The sequence below is a fragment of the Diuraphis noxia genome, unplaced genomic scaffold, assembly GCF_037042655.1.
Source record: "Diuraphis noxia isolate RWA-SAM2 unplaced genomic scaffold, SU_Dnox_SAM2 contig0001, whole genome shotgun sequence".
NCBI lineage: Eukaryota > Metazoa > Arthropoda > Insecta > Hemiptera > Aphididae > Diuraphis > Diuraphis noxia.
Window position 1 is genome coordinate 16,943,125 of NW_028301711.1, and position 9,494 is coordinate 16,952,618.

The 9,494-nt window shown below is 33.1% G+C and overlaps 1 pseudogene; it reads right to left on the reverse strand.

Moving 5' to 3' along the window:
* Positions 1 to 3,662: 3,662 nt before the first annotated feature.
* LOC149059994 (uncharacterized) lies at positions 3,663 to 4,741 on the reverse strand (annotated as a pseudogene).
* Positions 4,742 to 9,494: the final 4,753 nt, after the last annotated feature.

Below are 9,494 nucleotides of genomic sequence, written 5' to 3' on the forward strand. Positions count from 1 at the left end.
CGGCGTCGGGAACTAACTAACTAGCTGTGCGCAGTGTTGCCCACAGCAACTGTATTATGATAATGAAAACATACATAATATAATAATATAAAAATATTGATAACATAGTTATATGTAAATTAGAACCTTACAATACCCAGCCACACACGCTTCCGTGTGCAAATTATATATCGAAAAATGATAATTCTAACTGGGTCACCGTTGGTCCACAACACCAGCTTCACTAAACTTCCACCTATAATTATTTTTTTTTTAATCAAGTAATGAAGTGAAAATATAAAAACATATTGAAAAGATTGACAATAGTTTGAAAAAAGTAAATTAATGATTAATTATTTACCTATCCTTAACTAGAATATTTTCAATATTCAAACATTTATGATGTCTTATCAGTTGGCTTCTCCTCAAATGTAGTTTTTATCGTAATTAAACCGTCACCTTATCGAAAAGTTAGCGAATCGAAAACTTTCTCGTCATATTCTCCTGATCTTAAACGGTCACCAACATTGTCTCTGTATGATGCATCTTTTAAAGGAAAACAGAAAATAAAATAAAAATTTTTTTTTTAAAACATGCTTTTCTTAATATTACTTATTACATGAAAGAAAAAGTTGAAAATAAACTTATTTTTAAAACAATTTCTTAATGAAATTCAAGGTTATCAAATATTTTCTCCTGTGTTTAAGATGGAATTTTTGTAATGTGTTTAGACCAGTCTGATCTTCGCTTTAAAATATAATAAAATTTATAAATCAAGATCTCAAAAAATAAGATCCATGAAATCTGATGGAAATTAATTGGTATAAATATTTATTCTACTTAACCATTTCTTGTTATAACATTGTATTTTATTATATAGGTAGCTGATAGGTATTATCTATATGTATATTAAGATAATTATTTGAAACTAACTTATCATTTATTATGTTAGTATTTTCATATTCTACAAATCATCAGATTTTTTAAATGTATAATATACAATTAATTTGATTATATTATTAAGGTTTTATATTAAAACTTTGTATGTATCTTTTTATTTAGGTATTATCTATATATTATGATAATTATTTAAAACTGGAATTTATCATTTATCATTTATTATATTTAAATTCCACAAGTTCTTTTTATTTTTATTGTATATAAACTGTTAATATTTTGTAATTCAGTTAAATACCACTGTTTATCATAAAGGGGGGTTTACACGAGATTAGTGCTCGGCCGAGTCACTAGAGTAAGTCACTAAAAGTTCAATAATTTGGTAGAGTTCGTGTTCACATGTAAAAGGGGAAATATGAGCCAGTGAATTAGCATAAGTAATAAGTAAACTATATTTACCTAAAATTATAGTTATCTATTAATACTTTTGCTAGTTTTGTTTAGTTTTCAAGAATCCTCTTTTGAAAGTTATTTTCTTTTCATTTTAAAACTTTGAGTATAAATCTATAATACAAATGGACAAAAGAAAAATGTTGGTAAAAAAATGTACAAAGAATGTACTACAGTTATTATGCGAGCAGTTATTAGAAGTATTACTTTTGGTTGGATAGAAGGAATTCTCATGGAGTATCAAATTTACTTCTCAAAGAATTAGCGGAAGAAGACACTCATGAGTTTACTAACTGTATGAGAATGGATCCAACAACATTTGAAATTTTATTAATTAATGTACACCAAAAGATACAACGTCCAAACACCATAATGCGAGCAGCCATACCTGCTCGTGTAAAGTATCAATCGGCTAACTTTAATCTCCAACGCAGAAGTCTTGAACTAGGATCTTTTACATTGAATAACCAAGTTAATGGCTTGTGGTCCGTGTAAATTTTGAATTGTCTACCGAGTAGGTAAGGTCTAAAATTCTTTACTGCCCAGACTATGCTTAGCAACTCTTTTTCGGTCGTACTATATGCTTGTTCAGCTTTATTAAGAGTTCTAGACGCATATGCGATGGGTCGATCTTGTCCTGGTGTACCCTGTGACAGAAGGCTTCCAATTGCGAACTGGCTAGCATCCGTGGTTAAGATAAATGGTCTTGCAAAATCAGGATATTGTAATACTGGTGATTCCACGAGTTTCTGCTTGAGCGTCTCATAAGCTCTTTGACATTCCGTCGACCATTCAAATGGTACGTCCTTGTTTAAAAGTGCAGTGAGTGGTTTCGCCGTTTTGCTGTATCCTTCAATAAATCTTCTATAATAACCCGATAAGCCTAAAAATTGTTTGATTTCTGTTGTATTTCTGGGAACTGGATGATTTTGTACACATTCGATTTTTCCTGGATCAGGTTTGACTCCTTCGTCAGTAATGAGATGTCCCAAGTATATGACCTCTCTTTGTAAGAATTGACACTTTGACGGTTGTAAGCGGAGATTAAATTTTCTAAGCCTTGCAAATACATCTCGCAGTTTGGATTCATAGTCCTTTAAGTCCGAAGCGTAAACAATTATATCATCCAAGTATACGAAAGCTTTGATACCGTTGATTCCCGTCAGAGCTGTGTTCATTAAGCGTTGGAATGTGCTGGGAGCTCCACATAACCCAAATGGCATTCTCCGGAACTCATAGTGGTCTTTGTCAGTAGAAAAAGCTGTCTTTTGACGATCTTCTGCCCTGATTGATACATGGTGGTATCCACTGACCAAATCCAATGTAGAGTAATACCTCGATCGGCCTAATTGGTCTAAAATGTCATCTATCCTAGGTATAGGGTATGCGTCTTCAATGGTCAGTTCGTTAAGGCGTCTGAAATCTACACATACTCTATATTTTGGGTTTCCCTGAGCATCTGGTTTCTTCAGGACCACGATCAGTGATGCATTCCAAGGGGACTCGGACAGCTGTATAATGTTGTGACTTTCCAACTCTTCCATTTGTCTTACAATCTCCTGACGGTGAGCGTAAGGCAGTCTATACGGTCGAACAAACCGGTTTCGCACCTTCCTTTAGATGGATCTCGTGCTGTACTGCATCGGTCGAAGGAAATGAATCTCCCTCTAGCTGAAAAATGTCCGGATATTCACCAATCACCTTCCAGAGACTATCTGATTCTTCCGCATTTAATTCTTGGTATGTTATAGCCTCCCGAATGCGATCGATACGATGCCTATCTTCAGTTATTTCATTTGTATTTATTGCAATTAACATTGAGGTTTCCCGGATTTCTTCAAACTCGATTTCTTCAATTTTTAAAGGTGGTATTTTGATGAGCTTTTCTGAAATGTTGATGGCAATAGCTAAGATTTTTCCCTGTTTGACTGTATTAACCACATTCCCAAGACGAACGTTTTCCTCTAGTAGACTTTGTGAATGAACTACTAAAATTGTTCACTCCGGTCTTGAGCTGGTAATTGTAACGATGGTTTCTGAACGTGGCAAAAGTGTAACAGGATCGGTATTGAGTTGAAAGATTTTTGACGAATGGTAATCTATTGCGACACGATGTTCGGTGAGAAATGGATTGCCCAAAATTCCTTCGTGAGGAATTGGAAAATTATCATGAACTACCTGGAATTTGGTTGTAAGAGTTTCCGTTCCTAGATTTAAATTGAGGAGTACAGAACCTAAAGTTCGTACTAAGTATTCATTGATTCCTTTTAACTGATAGCTTTGAGTTTCGTCGACCATGACTTCATTTCTTAAAGTGGATAATTTTATCATAATCAAATCACTACCTGTATCTATAAGTAACTTAACATTTTCTACTATACACTGTGAAATGTTTAACGTAACATGTTTATTAATTAATTCTGCCTCGAAATAGAAAGCCCTTGCAGGTTCAGAGTGGCTGTTTTGATATCCTCCACCGGGCGGGCGCCACTGGGGCCCGGTGTTTGCTCGTTTCCCGACGATGTGCCTTGTTGCTCTTGTGCCTTGCGTTCATTAACATATTTCCGTTTGCGACATTCACTTATAGTGTGGTTTGGCTTTTTACAATAGTTGCACGTAACTATTCTGATAACTTTTGTTTCCATTTTATTCTTATTCTGCGATTCTCTGTAACGGGCTTGATCGGCTTCTGAAGCACGGCATTGTCTTGCCTGGTGGTTTGTACGTCCACAGCGAAAACAAGCGCCAGGTGGTCTACTGTTAGATTTTTGTACCGAATTTGTCTTGCTCGCGTAGCTATTTCCTGATTTAAAATCTGACCTATTGTTTTTATAATCTATAATGTTTTTACGAATTTCTTTTTGATTTCTGCGCGAAGTTTCTTCTTCCAAAGCAATCTGGACACACTCCGATAATTTATTCGGTCTTCTAGCTTTTACTTATATCTTTGTATCGTGTGGTAACCCTTCGGTGTATGCTGATAAAATTTGCCTTTCTGTTATTTTAGATAAGTCTTCCGTATTAGAAATTTCATTCACTGCCATTGATGCTTCTATAATATCGTAATATAATTGCTCAGCCCTGTCACTATATTGTTGAATAGTCTCCCCCACAGCTATTTTGAACGTTGATAATTTCAAATGTGAATGTGTCAACGTTTGTTTTTTATTAACGGTGAGGTCCAAAATTTCCTTTAGTTCCTTGTAATATAAGGTGTCTTATGTCTAAACGAGCGTATGGCCTTACCTATTAATCGTGTTGTTATGCCTCTGATCAGATTTTCTTTCTCCGCTGGGTCGATGCTTTGTAACGCATATTCGCACGCATTGTGAAATGCAAAACTATCATAAACGTTTTCCCCATTGAACATAGGGATCAAGTTTAAAGCTTGGTGTGTGGTCATAAACTTTGACATTATTTTTCTTCTACTGCTTGATTTTGAGTACGAGTTAATTTAAGTAAGTTCCTCGCGTTCTCGAGAACCGATTCAGTGTTACCTACAGAATTGTTCGCTCTCTCTAGAATATATCCCGCCTGAGATAAATTGTTGTACCTACTGTCAGAGTCAAATTCGTCTGAGGGTTCGTATAGTTCTCCACTAGAAGGGACACAACACTACTTTCAAGATCTATGAGATTTTCAGAGCTAATGGTTTCGTTTTGATCCGTATCTGACATAGACTACTACTGATTACAAATAATTAACCCGAATAAATAACCATACCATACAAAAATAATTAAATAAATGGTTTTCCTCAATTACCTTTCCGATTCCATACACACAACAGTAATTAAAGCAAATAAAAATAAATAAATGAAAGCGTACAGCAAACTTATGGTATTAATAATATAAAATTATAATAGTACAAAATTACTCACGATCGCCTTATTATACTGATATTGTTTTTATTTTTTTTCCTCCCCTTAAACCGTACTATTATTGATTTTATATTATTTTACAACTGAATAAATCAGCTTGACCTTATGTATTGCGATTAATTGTTAAAAAAAAATGATTAGATAACTCACAAGAACGAGGCGGCTACATATAATAACATTGTTGTTGTGGTATCCGTTTGCTTTGATTGATAGGCGGTGGAAACAGCGGTGACCTAGTTGTTGCGTCGACGGCGGCGGCGGCGGCGACGTCCTTGCACTCTGTAGACATCGGGTGTGGCTGATGGCTCGTGTAGACGCGACGGTCTTCAGTTACGTTCGTAGTTGGGCGGCTCTCGGCGACGGTGACGGCCTCTGCGACGGCGGCGTTGCCGTTATTGATACTGACGTTGTTGAAAATCTTGATGCTCTGTAAATTCTTCGCTTTGATTCTAAGATGCTCTGGAGTTTCTGCTTTGCCGAATATCCGTTGCACTCTCCGTAAAGAAAAACGGTAGTACACGTAGGTTCTTCAACAATTTATTTCGCAATAAAATTGTTGACTTCCGCTGCCACCAAATGATGTGTCCCGGCGCGTTATTATCCTTAGTGAAGAGAGAGTAAGGACGTATGTCGAAATATATATGCAAAGGCGCTTATTAAATGACCAAAAATATGTTTATTAACACGAAACTACAATGTACTGTATTCTAATGCTTAATAGATTTTCTGTATAACAAATGAGATTCTGACTGAGTGCGTTTAACTCTACGACTGACTGGGCGGCCGTGACTAAGGGGGGCTCTCTGTGCAACTGCCAGGGTAAGAATTGCTAGATAAGCAGATTCCAGCCCGAAAGTCCGTTCCCGTAGTCACGTACGCCAGTATACATATCATATTACTCTAAACTATATTATAACTACGTATTATGCTTAAATATAACAATAATAGCTGTAGATAATATATCACTTTGTACTGAATCCTGTAAAACAACGTTTTGAATTGGCTCATAATTATTAACACTATCAAAAATACTGATTGATGATGAACTTGATAGTGACGGTGCAGCAGAGCAGTTCATTTCTTTATTAATATTGCGACCAAATTCCTAAATGGAAGAATCAGTTGATCTGATTTCTTGTATTCTTAATTCAGTTAATAAAGACTGAATTTTTTCTTGTGCAATTAATGCATATATGGGAGATAATTTTTCTAATTGAGATGCTATGTGTTTTCCAAAAATTTGAAATTCATTTTCTTGTGGCTCAGTATTGAGAACTTCAGTTAAGTTTTGAAGTTGTTTAACAGTGGAAGAAATTTCTTGTAATTTGGTTTTCTTAAATTTTGGTGTTTTGGGTTGATCTTCTTTAGATTTATTACCTTCTGATAACATACATTCCTGTATCGATTCCTGTGAAGTTTGATTTATAACTGACAAAGAATCTTGCATAATGTCATCATCATTACAAATATCTTGATCAATTTCATCTGTTGAAATAGTCCTCTTTGGTGTTATTACCTAAAATAAAATAAAGGTGTTTAAATTATTAATTTTACTTTAATTTCAGGTGCCTAGTACACATGAAGAATGGAAATTTATCGAAGAGGGTTTCAATAAAAGATGGAATTTCCCAGGATGCTATGGTGCTATTGATGGGAAGCACATCAATATTCGTGCCCCTGAAAATTGTGGAAGCTATTATTTCAACTACAAGGGTTCTAATAGCGTTGTTCTTATGGCAATTGTTGATGATAATTATTGCTTTAGATATGTTAATGTGGGATGTAATGGAAGATTTTCAGATGGAGGAGTTTAACTAGTTGTAGAAATCAACTTTTCTTTGTAATTATTAATTAGTGATTAAGATACTGCCTCACGTACTTGACGTGTAAGACAAATCTACGTGCGCGTTCGCACACGTTGCATGCAGCTATCTCAACAGTCACATTGCCATACGAATAAATAAATAATTGCCAAAAATATAATTTATTTTAATAAAATAATATAATATGAAATTATGTGAGTACAATGAAATTATAATAAAATTACCAATAAAGTATAATAAAACATCAATACAAAAAAGAATTATAATAAAGTATTAATACCAAAACAATATGAATAACAAAAAAATTATTGTAAATAAAAAATATTTTTATGATGGAAGCATTGAGTTAAATATAATGGGGTACGATGGCGGAATCGGAATATCCCGACCGCCACCGCAGTCGGCGGTACGATAACCGAAAAGTACCCATTTTTGTTACCTAGTTTATTTAAAATATCAAACACAATAATTATATTTCACATTGCTGTTAAACATTTGTGATGTATATTTAATAAAAATAATAATAAAAAAACAATAACCTTTGTTCATTTATCTAATAAAAATGTTAAAAACAAAACAACATAACTTTAAGTGTTACATACACGACTGGGGAAAAAATATAACAACTGAAAACGTTAAAAAGAAAATAAAACAACATAACTTTAAGGTTACTTTAAGGATATATCACTTTGAATAAAAAACATAACAACTGATGATATCATATATGATTAATAAAGGTAATTAATAAAATTACATTTTGTCCAGCTTAGCAGTTTCAATTTTAATAAGCTTATCCATGAAATTTTCAAGTTTGTTTTGAAAACTATCCCTGGCTTCTCGATCCTTCTTCATTTCCTCTATTAATATCTCTTGGAAATTTTTTTTTCTTTTTTGGTATTATAATATCTTCATCTGAGTTTATTTCTCCAACAGTGGAATTTAATGGTTGAGAATTTTGTGGTATGGACCATTTGGTATGTTCATACTGTTTATCTTTCAAACTTGTTTTACTGGAATTTGGTAGACTACTTTCTAATATAGTATTTTCATTTGGAGTAATTGAATCCTTTTTTCCAAAATACTGTTTCATTAGAAGATAATATATTCCCAATTTATAGCCCCTTCACCAGACTTATTGGCTCATTGCACATTAACTCTAAATGTAGCCATTAAGTTACGGAACTTGGTATTACAGTTTGGTCCAGATATTGCAATACCATTTTCTTTTAGGATATTAGAAATTTTTTCCCATATTTTATGGTTTATTTTGTTACTGTTAAACTCATGTTCGAGATCACCTCTATTTGCAATCAGCAATTTTATTGCCTTAGTTGTCCATGTTTTTGTTTCTGACATACAATTTTGAACATCATCAAAAGGTCCACCATTAACTATCAATTGAACAACCAAAAAGATATTAATATTTTTTTTTTAACAAGGTATAATGATGATAGATGTATAAAGTTTAAAATAAATTTCATAAACCTTGTTTTGTGTTAGTTGATGTTACATTATATTTTGTACAATGCATATTATTTATAGAACTACTTTTCAATATTACATCATATTTTATATCCCTTAAAAGTAAATTTTTTAAATCAATGTACACATTAAACAGTTCAACTTTCAATTAATTAATTAATTTTTAAAAATACATTTTTTAATTAGGTATATTTCTCAATTAAAAATAAATAAAATAAAAGTAAAGACAACACCTTTATTCTTCCATCGGGTACAAAAATGAAATTAGCTGATAAATATGGTGTTGATACGTTTAAAGGCGAAACTGTATGGACTGTTACGGACGATCCTGAGATGTCCGCACACAATTAAAGAACAAACACTTCCGAACTAATTATTACTTTCTATATTTTAATTTGAAAAGAAAACTTACAATAAATTTATGGAATTAATATAATGAGTTAGAAAATGGTCTGACAATAAAATGTTCTGAAGAGAATAACAATGTTCTGTCTTACTATTCTAAAATCCAACTGCCATGGCTTGCTATACGAGCCGTGCCTATAGCCAGCGCTTGCCTGGAATTGCTGTCACAGCAATCCTTCCAGACAGTCGCCGCTGTACAATATTATTATACGCTAGCTATATTATATACTAACTAATATGACCAGGGGTTCTTAACACCCCCCAACTTAAATGGAACTTAGGGACCTAATGGTTCCAAATGTTCCGTACAATATGTGTTAACAACTAAATTTTATGCTTATAATATCTACTTATTGATTATTCAATGTTAAAATATTCGGTATATCCGGAGAATACATTCTAATTATTCTATTTCTAAACTTAATAGCTAATCCACTAGCTACAGATATTACAGTTATTATTAAAATATACACAAGTACCATATGAAATTCCATTTGAAATATTATTAAAGGGTCTGTTGTCACCTTTTGTAATTTACTTATTTCTACTAACCTTTTGGCAATAGAATTGAAATCGTGTA